Source organism: Saccopteryx bilineata, chromosome 5 (genome assembly GCF_036850765.1).
Source record: "Saccopteryx bilineata isolate mSacBil1 chromosome 5, mSacBil1_pri_phased_curated, whole genome shotgun sequence".
NCBI lineage: Eukaryota > Metazoa > Chordata > Mammalia > Chiroptera > Emballonuridae > Saccopteryx > Saccopteryx bilineata.
Window position 1 is genome coordinate 108,528,007 of NC_089494.1, and position 17,966 is coordinate 108,545,972.

Below are 17,966 nucleotides of genomic sequence, written 5' to 3' on the forward strand. Positions count from 1 at the left end.
TAGCAGACATCTTTGCACAAATCATTTTAATTACAATTTATGATATCTAGAACAGCAGTCATTTTGTATGACCACCGGGCTTTCTAGTTTTAAAATATGTGGCGTTCATGGCTCTCTCAGCCAAAAAGGTTCCTGACCCCTGTCCTAGAGTCAGTAGATATAAGTCATAAAAGCCCAATCTCCTTGCCTTAATTAGGGACAATTTTAAAATGCCATCCGTAAGTTCAATGAGATCAGCTGAGTCATTTGCTGTGACTACATCAGAGTTCAACTTCTGCCCAATTCTACTCCCTTCATTCCCCACCATGAATTGACTCAAGGACATCCCCCAAATAATCCTTCTGCATGATTCCCAGTGCCTAGAATGTGAGCCAGGAAATATTTGAAGAAATAATTATTAGGAACATTACAGAATAAAAGGTGGAAAATCACTAGAAAAAAAATTAATTAAATGCCAGGAAATATCAAAAAGAAAATCTCACTATTCTGACACCAGCAAAGTATATCTCAATTCAGTTCTGGCATTGACCTCCAAAGCTCAGTGCAAAGCTCACAAATTAAAAGTTTAATTCTCCACAAGACTGCTCTCACTTCAGGCACCAACTACAAGTTCTGGAGGTCCTGGGCCACACATACTTCTGACTGACTGATTAAAAACATCAGGATTGCATAATCTCTTCAGGTTTGATAATTGGCTAAAATGACCAGCAGAACTCAAGAAAGCACTAAACTTATAATTTGATTATAAATGATATAGATCAGGAAGAGCCAAATGAAGAAATGCCTAGAATGACGTCTGGGAGGCTCATGAACTCAGAGCTTCTGTGTGTTTTCTCCGCAGAACCAGGGCACCTCACCTTCCGGGCAGAGCTATTCCTTCCCCAGCCAGGATGCTCCACTGAGCTTGGCATCTGGGGTTTTACTGGGGCATCATTAAGTAGGCATGATTGATTAAATTTCTGGCCACAGGATCGAATTCAACCTCCAGTGACCTACTCCCCTCCCTGGCATGATTGGTCTTTCTGGTGACTGGCCTCCATCCTGACACTCTTTCGTGGCCCACTAGGAGTCACCTCAGTAGTATAATAGAGAGACTCCTATCACTCAGGAAATTCCACGGATTTAAGAATCTCATTACCAGGACAAACACTAGATGAACCTTTATTATTCAACACCTATCTAGAAATGTTAGAGAGAATTTTAAGATTAAAAATAGAGCCAATTGCCTTGACCAGATAGCTCGGTTGGTGAGCATCTTCCTGAAGTGCAGAGGTTGCCGGCTTGATCCTCGGACAGGACACATACAGAAACGGCTTGATGTTCCTGTCTCTCTCTCCCTCTCTTCCTTCTTCTCTTGCTGAAACCAATAAAAAAAAATTTAAATAGAGCTGATTACCTACCAAGATATAAAAATCACCTTCTCATTTACACCAAAAAAGACTTCTGAGTAATATTTTCGAAATGTGGAAAGAAAATAACAGACCTCAGAAATGTGTGTTTAAAAAAATAGATTTTTTTTTTAAAGTTCTATGACACTTTATCATATGTGTAAATTTATGTAACATCATTGCTATTCTGATACAACACTATTTTATCACCAAAAAAAATCTTCTATATGCTACCTCTTTATGGTTATACCCGCCCTATTCGCCCTTTCCCTGCCTAAACCGTAGCAAACACTAATCTTTTCATCTCTATAGCTTGTCACTTTGCGGTTATATAAATGAAGTCACACAGCTTGTGACCTTTTGAAGTTGTTTTCCCTCAGCCCTTGAGATCCATCACGTTGTTGTGCGTATCAATAAGTCTCGCCTTTCTGTCCCCCAGTCTGGGTACACTACAGGTTTTTCAGTCATTTACATTTGGATTGCTGCCAGTTTGGGTTCTTACAAATCAAACTTGCCATGCACATTCATGTACAGGCTTTATGTGGACATATCATTTATCTGTAAAATCAGATGACTAGATTGTATGTGAAGCATATGTTTAGCTTCATAGGAAACTGTTGAGTTGTACTCCAGAGTGTCTGTACTGTTTCACACGCTGACCTGCAAAGGTGGAAGAAATTCGCCTTTCTTCACATCTTCATTGTCATTATTTTTCATTTTAGTTATTCTAATAGGTGTATAGTGATATCTCATCATGGTCTTCGTTTGTACATTTCCGAATGGCTGGTGATGTTGAACACCTGTTCACATGCGTACTTACCATCCATATGTACTCTTTGGTGTAATATCTCATGTTGATTTTGCCCATTTTCTAATTGAATTTAGGATTTATATCTAGTTAAACTATCATTTATATTGAGGACATAGTAAAGATATTTTTAGACATTCTGATCTGGAGAGGGAATTCCAGCAAGAAGAAAAATAAATTCAGAAATATGGCAATGAAAGATGAATATAATTTAACAAAATTTATTGATGAGTAAAACAGAGCTCAAAAGGACAAAAATAACCTCAGCAATGTAGAATTTACATTCTAGAGACGAGGGAGGCTTGGGGTTGGCGAAGATGCAGAGAGCACTGTGAGCCTGGCCGGCGAAGCCCAGAGCCAGGCCGCACTGTGAGCCTGGCCGGCGAAGCCCAGAGCCAGGCCGCACTGTGAGCCTGGCCGGTGAAGCCCAGAGCCAGGCCGCAGATGCTACGTCTCCCCCACTGACTGCTGCACCACATCCTGTGTGCGTACAGTGACTGGTGGTCAACAAACACAAGTTCTATTTAAGACAAAAAGCACACAATAGTTTCAGCATTGTAGATGTTAGAGTAACTCAATGTGGTTTTAACTTGTACAGGACAGCAATAAAGTTGCCCATATTTAAATCTTCTAATGCAACCCATCATTTCCTCTCCCACCTCAGCAAGTGCAAATGGTGAGGTCTACCAACAAGGCACAGCACTTGTAAAAGATGGAGCTGGGCAAGGAAGGAGGTCAGAATCATCTATTTCAGGTTTGTTTAATCAAGGGGACTTCTTGGAGATACTAAAGTTCTTTTTTGTTCTTTTTTTTTTTTAAGATTATAAAGTTATAATTGGCATCAAAGGCTGAAGAAGAAAGAGCTGGAAAGGAACTAGCATTATAAGTGACGCCAGGTGATCATGTACAAGTTTATATTCCCATTTCCCTTTCCAAAGACTTTCCAGGTTCTACAATATTATTTTTTCTGCAGAGCACATGAATAGATGAAGAGCTAGACACTAATTAATTGAACTTTCTTAAAAAGTCCAATTTTCCTTATTATGAGGCTGTTATAACAAAATGCTTCGAGTTCTACTCTAAAAGGACTTAACTTTTATCTTACAGATGTTGGGAGATTTTATTTGGAGGCTCCCAATAGCTATCATTGCCTCTGAAATGGTCTCGGACAAACAAGACAAGGAACTCATGTGGAGTACTCACCTTGGCTGTGCACAGTTATCCCTGCTCTTCTCAGGGCCACACCCTGCTGCTTGGTGAGGAGCTTGTTTTCCAACCAACTGAAGAGCCAGCTGTTGAAGAAGACTTTCTGTAGCAGCCTGAGCTCAACATGTAAACATCTCCATCTCCAGTCCTTTGTCTTCCCCCTTACCTTATTCTTCTTTACTTTTGAACTGTTTCCTACTACCCACCCCAGAATCCTACAAGTGGTAAGCACAGGCGAAGGCAAGTGAAGTAGTAAATGCGATGCACTATGCCCAGTGTCAGAAACATACCAGATCTGACTTTCCTTTCTTTTCCTTCCCTGCACTAAAGTTCTCCCAATTCTGCAGGTATATAAAAACATAAAATAAACTTTCCCCAAAGCATTTGTAAGCCATTATAGAGAGGAAAACTGTGCTTTTGGAAGCAGTGTGAAGGCTGGTGGAAAGAGCCCGCGGGTCCCATTGCCACTCCTCTTCTCTGCCTGTGTGTCTCTGCTGGTCGAACTCACTCATGCCGCAGCTCTGGAGCATTCCTCTGCTTACTCTGCTGCTAATGAAAGAAACTCCTGGCTCCCATTTGGTGTGGCAGGATTGCAAGGCACCACCAGGCACGTTTGCCACCCTTGGTGCTTTCAGACTCCCACAAAGCCTTGAGGCAATCTGTCTTGTCAGCAAAGTTGACCTTGTCCCATTTTTCAGGGTGGCCTGCCTGCACAAGCATCCCCACCTGCCTGGTGGGCCTCGTTCCTGACAGCTGAAAGGGAGACAACACTCACAGCTCTACATACAAAGTCACTTTTAAAGAAAGAGCTTCTAGGATTGAGGCATTATAATGGTGTAGGAAGAACAGCATACTTTCACCCAATGATTCTAGTCTTAGGAAATAGCTGTCATGTACATCCTACAAATTATCTTTAGTACTCTCAACCACTGCAAGAAATCAGGGTATACCCAGCTCAGTGATGATCAGTATTGGCCTAAGGTCACCTGCTGACCCAGATTTGATTCTGAGTTGCCTTGTGGTAAAGCCTCCAAGTTTAATCCTGGAATACAACCTTGAGAGCAAAGATGAGGCTACAGAGAGATTTGGGAGTCAAGAGTCAATTGGTGTGCCTCAGGAACGTGTGAGCTACCTCAGGGAGAAGATTCAGAGAGGAAAGCAGGGCCCAGCTTGTGAAGATGCAGATTTATCAGTCAAGGGAAGAAGGATCGGAGAACCCAGACGAACTAGAAGGTGAGAAGGACAAGGAGAGGATAACTATGGTAAGCCTAGTTCTGATTGTTTCAAATGGGATTTTATTTTCTTTTATTTGTATTATTTGTTTGTTCGTTTGTTTTGTAAAAGATAGAGACAGACAAGAAGGGAGAGAGATGAGAAACATCAACTCTTAGCTGCATCACGTTAGCTGTTTATTGATTGCTTTCTCATATGCGCCTTGACCGGGGGCTCAAACTGAGCCAATGACCCCTTGCTCAAGCCAGCAACCTTGGGCTCAAGCCAGCAAATTTGGGATCATTTTGATGATTCCACCCTGAAGCCAGTGACCCTGCAGTCAAGCTGGATGGGACTGCACTCAAGCCAGTGACCTTGGGGTTTCAAATCTGGGACCTCAGCATCTCCGGTTGACGCTTTCTCCACTGTGCCACTTCCAGTCAGGCTCAATAGGATTTAAAAAATGACAAAACGATTTGTCCACTATCCATCAAGCAGTGTTCCTAAGCACTTATTTCATAAACTCACAAGCTGAGCTCCCTCCAGCGCCAGCAAGTCAGCATGACGGAGAGATCTGACCGGCAAGAGGCAGCAGGGAGATGTGAAGACTGTGGAGAAGCCGTTATCTGAAGGAAAGGGGCAGTCAGTACTCAGCTCCAGCTTCTTGAGACCAAATGCTTATTTTTCAGAAGGAGCTGGAATTCTGTCATGTTCTGCCAGCAAAACTGTTCAGCAGCCTAGAGGCAGCAAGGTTGCTGACTCTGCTCTAAGGAGTGAAAGCCTTTCTACCTTCAGGAAATAGAAGCACCAGCCCCAAGATTTTCCAGGTTCTGGGGAGTCCTAGAGCCCAAAGCTAAATGCTAGTTTTCATTGACTACTTTGTAAATTAGGGGGGAATCCAGGTGTCTTTTCTGTGCCATGATCTGATTAGGAAAAGCAGAATGTTGCAGTGGACATTAATTAGTGTTCAATCATGACTATATCAGAAAAAAAGGGACACTAATGAGGAGTGCATACTATGACAAAAGTCAAAGGCACATTCCAATTGCAGGTTAATACCAAGGACTCGAAACAGTGCATTTCAATGGCTTCAATAGAACAAATAAAACATGGGTAATAGTCGATGAGAAGTCCTGTCCAAGTGGCAAGACATTTCATTTTCCCTCTCAACTTTCTCCCTTAATGGGTGCATGTTGTGTTACTGCCTTCCTTTTGAACCATCAGAATGCAGAACGTTTTTTTAAAAAGTACCAGAAGAGAAAACAAGTAACTTATCTAAGAACAACCACGACTTAATAAGCCGTGGGAAAGCTGGCTATCCGAGGGCTATCAGAGGGCACTTTCATTCGGAATCTGGTATGTTCATGGGATACCCCTCTCATCCATCAACAGTGTAAGCAAAATAAATTTAATGGGAATCTTCTGGGTCCTCTGTGTGTGTGTGCATGTGTCTCTGTGTGCTTACACTCATTTCTCAAAGCCATACTCGTCCCGTTCCCATGCGGGGAAGGTAGATCTTCCGCACTGCACTGGCTGCATCGTTGGTTTTGCAGAGACCAATGGCTCCATTTCCTGTACTGGAGTGGTAAGTCCATGTTAGGTTTCCCTGGTTCATAGTTTCTGCCTCCCTATGTCCAGAGTGAGGATCTCTGGGCCATGTGAGCCCTACTTATAGTCTCTGTCTGCTAATTCCACACTCCAGGATTGGACATCAAGTTACCTTTATTGTTCATCTCACCCTCAACACTTACCTTTGTTTCAGTTCTGAAGGCCTGTACCCTTCCCAACACTGGACTCTGGACCTGGGATCCTGTCTTATGGAAGCAGCTCCCTCACCCTACACACTGATCCCCGGTCTGTGGACAGACTGTGGCAGACTTCCCTGATACTTACTGTCTGCCTGGGGTTTCTAGTACTGCTTCCCGTGGCATCCTGGAGCAGTGATGTGCTGGCGTGGTGGGGTGCCTGTCTGCCTCCTGGACACCCTTTCCACAGCTCTACCATCCCTGTGAGGGGACCACGGCACTCACTGCTGCCGCAGTTTGCCTGGAAGACCGTTTTTCATCCCAGCCTTACTGACACCAGCTTTTGCAGCTGGGTCTCTCTCTCTAGCTTCCACCTACCCTCATGACTAAGCTCAAGTTTCATGTCTGCCCCTCCCTGGCTACTATGGGCTGGTGCAGTTACCCGGACCATAACTGGTTCTGATTCAAGATCACACCACAATCTTGATCAGGGAACCGATACCATGAAGAGCAATTCATAAGCTCAGTTAGATCTGCTTTTCTCCTATTTTTAATTGCACTTTCAACATTAGAATGTTTGATATGTGATACATTTTTTTTACTGAAAAGAAACCTTATTTATTTATTTTTTAAATTAATTTTTACTAGGGTGACATCAATAAATCAGGATACATATGTTCAAAGAAAACATGTCCAGGTTATCTTGTCAATCAATTATGTCACTTACCCATCACCCAAAGTCAGATTGTCCTTTGTCACCTTCTAGCTAGTTTTATTTGTGCCCCTCCCCCTCCCCCTTTCCCTCTCCCTCTCCCCCCCACCCCCCATAACCACCACACTCTTATCAATGTCTCTTAGTCTTGCTTTTATGTTCCACCTACATATGGAATAATGCAGTTCCTGTTTTTTTCTGATTTACTTATTTCTCTTCGTATAGTGTTATCAAGATCCCACCATTTTGCTGTAAAGGATCCGATGTCATCATTTCTTATGGCTGAGTAGTATTCCATAGTGTATATGTGCCACATCTTCTTTCTCCAGTCTTCTATTGAAGGGCTTTTTGGTTGTTTCCATGTCTTGGCCACTGTGAACAATGCTGCAATGAACATGGGGCTGCATGTGTCTTTACGTATCAATGTTTCTGAGTTTTGGGGATATATACCCAGTAGAGGGATTGCTGGGTCATAAGGTAGTTCTATTTTCAGTTTTTTGAGGAACCACCATACTTTCTTCCATAATGGTTGTACTACTTTACATTCTCACCAACAGTGAATGAGGGTTTCTTTCTCTTCACAGCCTCTCCAACACTTGCTATTACTTGTCTTGTTAATAATAGCTAATCTAACAGGTGTGAGGTGGTATCTCATTGCAGTTTTGATTTGCATTTCTCTAATAACTAAAGAAGATGATCATCTTTTCATATGTCTGTTGGCCATTTGTATTTCTTCCTGGGAGAAGTGTCTGTTCATGTCCTCTTGTGATACATATTTTCCTGTTAGACAAAGGAAATAATAATTGCTATAATACTATCGGGAAGATTATATTGATTTTGACTAACACATTTTGTAAGACTTGCTAAGGAAAGAACAGGCACAGTAGAAGCTAACAATAACAATAACATCTCTCAGGCCCTGGCCGGTTGGCTCAGCGGTAGAGCGTCGGCCTAGCGTGCGGAGGACCCGGGTTCGATTCCCGGCCAGGACACATAGGAGAAGCGCCCATTTGCTTCTCCACCCCTCCGCCGCACCTTCCTCTCTGTCTCTCTCTTCCCCTCCCGCAGCCAAGGCTCCATTGGAGCAAAGATGGCCCGGGCGCTGGGGATGGCTCTGTGGCCTCTGCCCCAGGCGCTAGAGTGGCTCTGGTCGCAACATGGCGACACCCAGGAGGGTCGCAACATGGCGACGCCCAGGATGGGCAGAGCATCGCCCCCTGGTGGGCAGAGCGTCGCCCCCTGGTGGGCGTGCCGGGTGGATCCCGGTCGGGCGCATGCGGGAGTCTGTCTGACTGTCTCTCCCTGTTTCCAGCTTCAGAAAAAAAAAATGCAAAAAAAAAAAAAAAAAAAAAATGCAAAAAAAAAAAAAAAAACAAAAAAAAAAAACAATATCTCTCCTGAAGATATTATTTATTTTTCAAAACCACTTTCTTTGAATTCATTCAATAGATATTTACCGCCTGACCTGTGGTGGCGCAGTGGATCAAGCGTCGACCTGGAATACTGAGGTTGCCGGTTCAAAACCCTGGGCTTACCCAGTCAAGGAACGTGTGGGAGTTGACACTTCCTGCTCCTCCTCTCTCTGTCTCTCTCTCACTCTCTGTCTCTCTTCTCTAAAATGAATAAATGAATTAAAAAAAAAATTTTTTAAATAGATATTTACCAAATACCTACTGTAGCCCAGACACTGTTGTAGGCACTGTACTGAGTGCAGAACAAAGAACAATAGGGTATAAGACAAAGTCTCTTATCAAAGAGCTTACAGTCTGCCCTCATTTATCACAGTGATTCTTCTAACCTTTTTCAACAACAAAATCAATTTTTCAAGTAATAATCTTACTTGGCACCTGTATCAGTCAGGATAGGCAATGTTATGACACAGTGAAAAATGATCTGACATCCCAGTGGTTTACAAGAGAAAAGCTTTATTTCTCACTGATGCTCATGCCCCTTGTGAGTCAGCTGGGCCTTGGCTTCACGTCGGCATTGTTCCAGGGCAAGACAAAGGGACTAGCCTCTGTGGGGCACACTGCTGCTCTCACAACAGAGGGCCTGCAGAAGGTGACAACCCATGCCAAGCTCTTAACGCTTTTGCCCAGAAATTACACATGTCACTTCTGCTATCACGTCATTGGCCAGAAGAAGATAATCTTGTGATCTAGCCTGGCATCCCCAAGGTAGAAGCAACTGTTATTGAAGAATAATGCAACAGCACCTCCAGTATATATAGATATGGATATAAAGATATATAGGTATATGTCAATATAGTTACATACCCATGTAGCTGCAGAGATTTAAGTAGCATCTCTTTTTCTAAGAAAACTCTGTAGAGTTTTAAGCCTCTATGGAACTCAGTTTAGAAACCATTAATTCATTATTTAATCTGAATTCAAAAAAAGCCCTATAAAGACAATAGGGAAATTGTAATCGTCCCCATCTGAAAGGTAAGGAAACGAAGATTCCAGGGAAATTATATAATTCTCAGAAGATGACCAGGAGTTAGGGCTAGTGCCTCATTCTTCATAGATCTTCCCAGAAGAACTTGTGGAAGCCCCTGCACACATGAAGCCCTTGGTCATGGTACCCATGGGATTTCTAAAATCCGAGAAAGCTTTCTCTTTCTTTTCTGTTCACTTTGGGCATGAGTGTACACTGTCCTGGGTAGCCAGCTGCTGACAAGGCCATGTCATGCCAATTCCCCACAGAAAACTTGGCTTGGCTGGATCTTTGGAGTGTGCTTACCATGTGGTTCGAAAGGCAGCAGACAGACTGTGCCCATCCCCTAGCAAGTGAGTCAGAAAATGAAGCCTACGAAAGATCTACCACACAGAAATGAAGGAGAATCCAGTCTGAAGACATGGCAACTAGCAGTCAGGTAACAGAGATGAGCAACAGCAGCTTTGCTGTCCAGCACATTCATTCCTGGTCCTATGGAACAGAAGCTAGGCTTCCTTCAGAAGAGGCTTATGAGCACCAGTTAGGTGCCAGGCCAGGTTAAGAAGAGCCAAAAACAGAGGTAACTAAGACATAACCCGTGCCACTCAGGTTTCAGAGGGACAGGGAAGGGGCATTTGGTGTCAAGCTGTCCAGGAGAAGCGCCACAGGGGGCAGCCTCTGGGGCTGGGAAGAGGAGAAGAGGAAGCACCTTTGAATTCAGAGGCCTGATGCCCAGTGTCTCCAGGGTGAGTGAGCACGTGCTTATCAGTACCACCGGTATGTACAGATTACCACCCACGTGTAGGAAAGAGCCTAGACTTGGAATTATGAGAATCAGGCTTGACTTTTAGTCCTGAAATTTAGTTTCCATACAACCTTAGATGAATCTCTGAGCTGCCGGTTTTCAACCTTTTTCATCTCATGGCACACATAAACTAATTACTGAAATTCTGCGGCATACCAAAATATCTTTTTTTTTTTTGCCAACTAAACAAAATATAGGTATAATGTTGGCTGCTGTCATTTCTTTTTTTAATTTGACAATCTAAGGGTTTTAAAATAGGTCAGCACCCTTGACTACATGGTCAGGTATTGCATGTTTTAAAAATTCTTAGGGCAAAACTGTTGAAAATCATTCTCTAAGCCCAGGAAAGCTTCTGTTTTATTTCTGTTTCATTCTGTTTTGTCTATAAACAGAAAGTAAGTAACACCTGCCTAGCTGTTTTACAAGGCGGTAGTCAGGGACCAATGTGTTGTGATTGAGAAATTGCTATGTTAAACGTGAACTTGCCCTATCTTCACTGTCATTTCTGAGCACTTAATACACACAAAGGTGACCCAGTCATCTTGGTTTGCTGGACTTTCTTAGTTTTAGAGGTGACTTCCACATCTCAGGAACCTCCTTGGTCCCAGGCAAACCTGAACAATTGTTTGCCTGTCACATATCCGGACTAAAGGTCTTGTAAGGTCTCTGCTGGTCATTATATTGTTTTAAATTTTCTAAGGTATATAATTCAGTGGGTTTTATTATATTCACAGGATTGTACAACTGTCACAAATATCTAATTCCAAAACTAATTTCCATCACTTCAAAAACTGAATAGCAGTCAGCCCAATTCTCTCCCCCCTCAGCTTCTGGAATCCACAAATTACTTTCTGTCTCTAAATTCGACTCCTCTGGACAGTACACAAATGACATTAAGCAGTATGTGGCCCTTTGTGTCTGCTCTTGCATTTAGCATAATGATTTCATGGTTCATCCCTGCCGTTGCATGTATCAGTACTTCACTTTTGTGAATGAATAATATTCAGTTGCATGGATACACATTTTGATACACATCAGCTTATAAACACTTGGGTTGTTTCTACTTTCTACTATTGTGAACAGTGCACGCACACATTTAGTGTGATTATGTGTTTCCATTTTCGTTAGGTGGTTATCAAGGAATGAAATTGTCGAGTCATATGGTAACTCTGATTAAGTTTTTGAGGAGCTACCACTTTCCCAAGCAGCTGCACCATGTTACATCCCACCACCAATGCATGAGGGTTCCAGTTCCCCCGTATCCTTGCCAACACTGGTTATCATATCTTTGAAAGTAGTCATCCAAGTGGGTAGAAAATAGTAACTCATGGTTTTGAAATGCATTTCACTGATGGTTAATGACGTTGAGTATTCTTTTTGTTCCTTATTTGGCCATCAAACCTGAATTTCAAAATAAGTAGTTATCTCTCTGCCCTGAATTTCCTCACTGAGAACACAGGAGGTCTGGCAAGTTACTGGCTCCTGGATGGAGGAGGGAAAGAGCCTCTCTCTAGGGCCTGCCCTGGACAGAGGCCCAACTGCCCGTCCATGTCTGCAGAAGAAAGTCCAAATTCTTTCATGGACTCCAAACCCCTTCCCTGTTAGGCTCTGACTTGCTCTTTCATCCTCAGTCCCTTTTCTGTCTGTGAACACTCCACTCCAACAGAGTAGATCTGTTTTTTGTCCCCTGGAATACATCACTCATTTCCTTCTTTGGATCAGTAGCAAATGGGAATCTCAGCTCATAAACTTGAGAGTGTGAGAAATGTCACATTCTCTCATTTTCTATCAATGAACAAGTTCTATCCCTAATTACTTTCCTGAAAGATTGGTGAGAAATTCTGTCTCTGTCATTTTGAGACTCTCCCCAATCCTAGAAAGATGTCAAAACGTGGAGGTGGAGGAGATGGAATATGATAAAGTTTACCATGAAAATAACCACTCTGCTGGTTCTCATGGCCCCTTCCAAGGCACTGCAGTTTCCACGCAAGCTGAAATTCTGCACCTGGAGGCTGCCATCCCTCTGAGCAATGCGCCTTACCACCACCCCAGGTACACATAGACACAGTTCTGTCGCAGGACCACACTCATGGAAACTACGGACTCTGTCCTTGCTCCAAGGAGCCTTATCTCCACTCATTCCTGCCCTGCACTTGTCAAACCCCACTCCCCACACGGAGCTAGGCAGGCCTCAGAGGCACTCCTGGGCGTCTCCACTCCTCCTCGCCGGCTGCCAGCCTCCTGCGTCCCATGCCTTCAAGCTGCTCCCCCAGGGTAGACTGGCCTGACACACCACATAAGCAGCTCTTGTGTGCCTTCTGTTTGTACTCCTCCGGTGCCAGCTCCTTGGACGCTTCTTCATGTCCCAGTCACCCCCAGGCTGTGACCTAGCCTGTGAAACAGGTCCACAGCTCAGGGACCCTGTGCTCACTGCAGCTTACAGAGACTGCAGTGGACTGACTTTGTGTTGTTTTATTTTTCCTCTCTAGGACTTTGCATGAATCTAAAGGAGGGGAATCAGAGAACAATCTGAGAGGCATGTATCATACTTTACTTACAATTCTTCTTCCAGGTTACATATGACCCAGCAGTTCCACTCCTACGCATATACCAAGAGAAATAATGTGTCCACACTAAATTGTGTATATGAATATACTATATGTGGTAGCTTATTCATAATAGCTTAAAAGGTAGAAAAACCCAAACTGATTACCTAATCAACTGATGAATAAACAAATTGTACCATAGTCATACAATGGAATATTATTCAGCCATAAAAAGAAAAAAAGTGTTGATACACAACACAACATGGATGAACCTTGAAAACATTATCTCAAGTGAAAGAAGCCACTCACAAAAGCTCACATGTTGTCTGACTGCATTTATGTGAAATGTCCAGAGTAGGCAATTCCAGAGACAGAATGGTAGTGTTAGTTAGGGCTGGGGGGCTGGGGAGATTGTAGGGTGGTGGCTAAAAGATACATTTTCTTTTGGGGGTAATGAAAAACTTTGAAATTTCATTGTGATGTTGATTATACAAGTCTGTGACTATACTAAAAAGACATTAAACTGTACATGTTAAACAAGTGAATTGTATCCTATGTAAATTATATCCCAAGGAAGTATTACAATAAAACAAAACAAAAACACCTTCCTTCCCTCCCTCCTTACTCCATTATCTTTACGCCCATTTGGTTCTTGTCTGCTCTAGCCTAGGGTAGCTCCTTCCCACAGACCCGTTCATCCTTGGTGCAGATGAAACCTGCCGGGCTCCCCGAACAAACCTGTGCATTTCTATGTCTGCATCAGGCAGACCATGTAGGCTGAGCTCAGGGACCCCAACTGCAAGGGTTGCGGATATGTATACTCCTAGCTACCAACTCTGTTTGACTCTTACCATAGTTTGAAAAGAAATTATCATCTGAGAGCCTTGAATTCTGCTTCTTCTTTAGCTCTGAAGTTGCTGATAAATGAGAGTATTTTCTGAGGATGCCTTCCCCAAGCCTCACCAACCTCAATCCATCCCTTCACCTGTGTCTCACTCTCAACTGAAGTTGACCACAGACATGCCAAATGCACACCCTCCCACATGCCCTTGTGTGAAGGCAACAAGAGCTAGTTCCACGAAGTCACTATCTAGGTCCAATTCATTCATTACAGTACTTCATATCTTGTGTTACAATGACAACACTGGGCACGGGTCAATTGTTAATGAGGAAAGTTTGATATCATTACACAGGAAATATGGCTGAGCCACCCAGTGGGGACTCCCTTTTCCAATATAGAAAAGTTGGAAGATGGAGGAAGAGGGTAAAAGATGCCCCTCTGATCACCACCACGAAAAATGCTGCTCTTACAAAAAGAGTGGAAGGGGACAGTAGCAGGAAGGTACATGGACACTAAGGCCGGAGAAAGTGAGAAGGGCTATGTCAGAAGCCAGTTTCATGAGTGACTAAAGCATTCAGCCAGTATTCTTAAAAGGAAATTAAAGGAAGCAAAAATTGGAATCAATCAAAGCCTTTTGTAGAATTAATTGGTAAGATTTGGTAATTAGAACCTGCCCTGTAAACAGGTGCTCAGGCCAGGATGAGTGACATGGCTACCTGCCCCCCTTCAGTTTGCTCAGTGCAAGAGAATGCCAGTACCATGCCTGCCCTCTCCTCAGACACACAGACTTTCAGTGGCATCACGACAAGATTGCAGAAAACAGAGGAGGACAGTGCGACAGAGCCACTTCCTCATTCTTAGAGGAAGAGCCATCTTCCATTCTCTAAAAGGGTTTGGGGAAACAGGAGGAGTGGGGAGGAAGGTTAGAGCACTGAATACTGAAACTCCCAAACAGAAAGAAGAACTCATCTCTACCAAGAGAAATCTAAGCCAGAAGTTTAAAGAGCTATGAACAAACATCACATGATTTGAAAAACGCACGCCGGGCACAGAGGAACCCAAGAGCCAGGGGAAAGGACAGTGATTAAGAGGGATCAGGAGCTTAAAGCCACTTGTGTAGGCTAGAGCTACCTTCTTGAGGGTCAATGGCAGGCCAGGGGTCAGAGTGAAATAGGCAAACTCAATGCAGGACATTCTGGCAGAAGAAAGGTCAATGCTGTTAACTGTTTCTCCAAACTGCTCTGGCAGATGTAGGGAACCCAGAATTCCATGTGCTGCTGGAGGCCACACAGACGGCTGCAAGCAGCAAGGCAAGCCAAGTTCCAACGTGGGTGTTTAGTCTGATGATTAATGTATTAATAATACATTGCAACAACCTCACATACCAGCAGAGTCACCGACCCCGTCGCTTGCAGTTCAGGTTCTGAGAGCCAGATTAAAGAGATGGCATTCACTTGCCTGCCACTTGAATTTATGTGACCTGTCCCTATAGCATCTCTCTAAGGAACAATCTCATTTCAGCAGGGCAAATTCATGCCCTTTTTGTGCCTTATTGATGAAGAAATTGTAAGAAAGGACATCTAGGCATTTGTGGGCTTGTGGAGGAAACTCATCAGATTCTCAGAGTTTATAGGCTCCGGACATATTCACAGAGGATTAGCGGCCCAATACTGAACCAGAAAGACAAACTGAATAAACCAGACTTGGGAAGAAGGAACTAGGTAGCTGGATAAATGACAGAGAACCAGGGCCTAGGAGATTTGCAAAACCAAAGGGATAGGACAGGGCCAGACAAGCCGCAACACTGCTACAAAGTGCTAGTGTTAAGAAAGCCTGGGTCAGGCCCCTGTTTCCCCTGGAGCTTTACTACGCTGCCTACTGGCATAGGAATGAATGGCAGCTCAGCCAGCTGCCCCTGTGATGGGCAACGGAGCTTGAGACAGGGCTTCTGGCAGACAATGCCGGCAATGACTGACCTGAGGCTCCAAGCTCAGGTTTGTTGAGATGTGAAATCACCGAAACCAGTCCACACAGGCATCAATCCATACAGGCAGAGGAGACCACGCTGGAAAAGCTGCCCGGGGAAGCAAGTCTTCTGCGGTCTTCACTAGTTTCCTTCTTCTCACAAGTAACAACTTTTACTAAAAATTCTTCCCAGTGCTTAATGCTAACTTTCCAATTTCTCCATGAGCCGACTTTCATCACAAAATAGTTCAAGAGCAATGGCAAAGACTTTCCTTGACCAAACTTTAGTTAGGTTCTTCTGAGCTCTCTTCTTGACTAGACCTCGATGTTGACTTCTGTGCCCTTTCTTGGTGAGCCCAGTTGTAGCATGAATCCTACTAAGTCATCCCATCCTTCTATATATGACAAGGGTCCTCATCTCCATCCTGATGTGTAAGTTCTTGGCCTGTCTTTAGCAAGAATCCTGTTGGGCAAATTTAACAGAAATCTTCCTCCCTTGAGGTCTCCTCTTAGTAATTTTCCATGCATCGATCAACCTCCTTATTTTGCTTTTTGACTCTAAATCCCACCTGTCCTTATTGTATTCAGAGTTGAGCTCAATCCTTCACCCCTATTGCAATAGAGTTGATTTGTATTAAAATATTTTTAAAAGATATTATTGATTTTAGAGAAAGGAGATAGAAAGGGGAAAAGGAGGAGTAGGAAGCATCAATTCATAGTAGTTGCTTCTCACATGTGTATTGACTGGGCAAGCCTGGGGTTTCAAACCAGCAACCTCAGCATTCCAGGCCGACATTTTATCCCTGCGCCACCACAGGTCAGGATCATATTACAAGAGTTTTATATAAAGCTTTCATTACCATTGTAGCAAGAGTCCAATAAATAATTTCTCTTTTACAATAGCTCCTATCATATTCTTTCCCAAAAGTGCTCCTTCTTTAAAAACATGGTAGGTGGCCTCATAGCTTTCACATCTTCAATTGAAATAATCCAATGACCACCACACTTCACACATTCTTCCCTGCCCTCTTGGCAAAGTCCATCTGTTCTGCCTGGGATCTGATGGTCTTGCTGATTAATGTGAATGGTAATAAATATTCTGAATGTTTCATTTGGAAGTTAAGTAGGAAAGCCATTAGGTATATAAAATTACTTTCATTAGAATGCCTTGGAATAAAATTATCAAGCCTTTTATTGATTAATTTGGTACAGAAGTTTTTTGTGAGATGGTTGTGGGATAATGCCACTGTTCTGGTAAGAGAGTGAAACTACTGTTATTGGAGTGTTTGAAAGCCTGGTCTTTACAGTCTGGAGGAGTCTGTCCTGCTGTCTGTTACCTGGCAACTCAAACTGTTCCACCACAGACAGAAGAGAAAAGGACTTCCCAGGGACGGCCCTCGATGCATTCATTCATTGATTGTAAATGAAACTATTACACACATAATCTGAATATGAATGGTGGTGGACTTTGTCAATTTACTAAAAGAGTCAGGAAAGTAAATGAATAAATAAAATGAAAGAGACTCAATAAAGTAAAGGTTTTCCCTTGAAGGGGAAAAAAATGTTTAGGATCTGAAAACCCATTTTCTTTTTTAAAAAAAAAAAAATTTCACCTCTTAGCCGAGAGAAGACTAATGATTCTCACGAGCCGCATCCCTCTGTCCTGAACTCCGCCCGACCCACCCGACCACCACGAAGATGTAGCCCTCGGCCGCGGAGGCAGCACAGGGACGGCCGGTCTGCACCAAAACTCCAGCCCAGGGTCCGGCTCTCTGGAAAGGCATTTTACAGTTTTCAAGAGTTTTCTCAAAATATGTTTTCTGTTGTAATGAATTTTTCAAAATACTTCCAAGGATATTTCAACCTATACTTTTCTTTTGTAGGGGATGGAAAAAACTTTTCTCTACCCTCTTTAATTCAGTGCCGAGAAGCCTGTGAATTAAACTGACACCAGGTGGATAAATTTATGAATTTTAAATTTCACATGCATGGGGGCATTGCAGAAGAAAGTGAATACCCACATGAGCAGGGAGATTTGAGTTTATACACTGAGGAGGTTCAGGGCACACTACCTCAAAATGTGGCACCTTGGCATATTGAATACTTCAAGTTGAAGGTATTTGAGAAAAAAGCTGTCTGACCTCCCCCTGAAGCAGGTCATAAAACACTCATAGGAGAGGTGCCGAGCATGGAAGGAGGTCATGATGGTGTCTAAAGTCAGTAAGGGGCAGTATTCCCAGGGCACTAGTAGGGCTTGTAGCCTTATGGAGACAGTTGTGTTGTAAATCTTAATATTATTGGT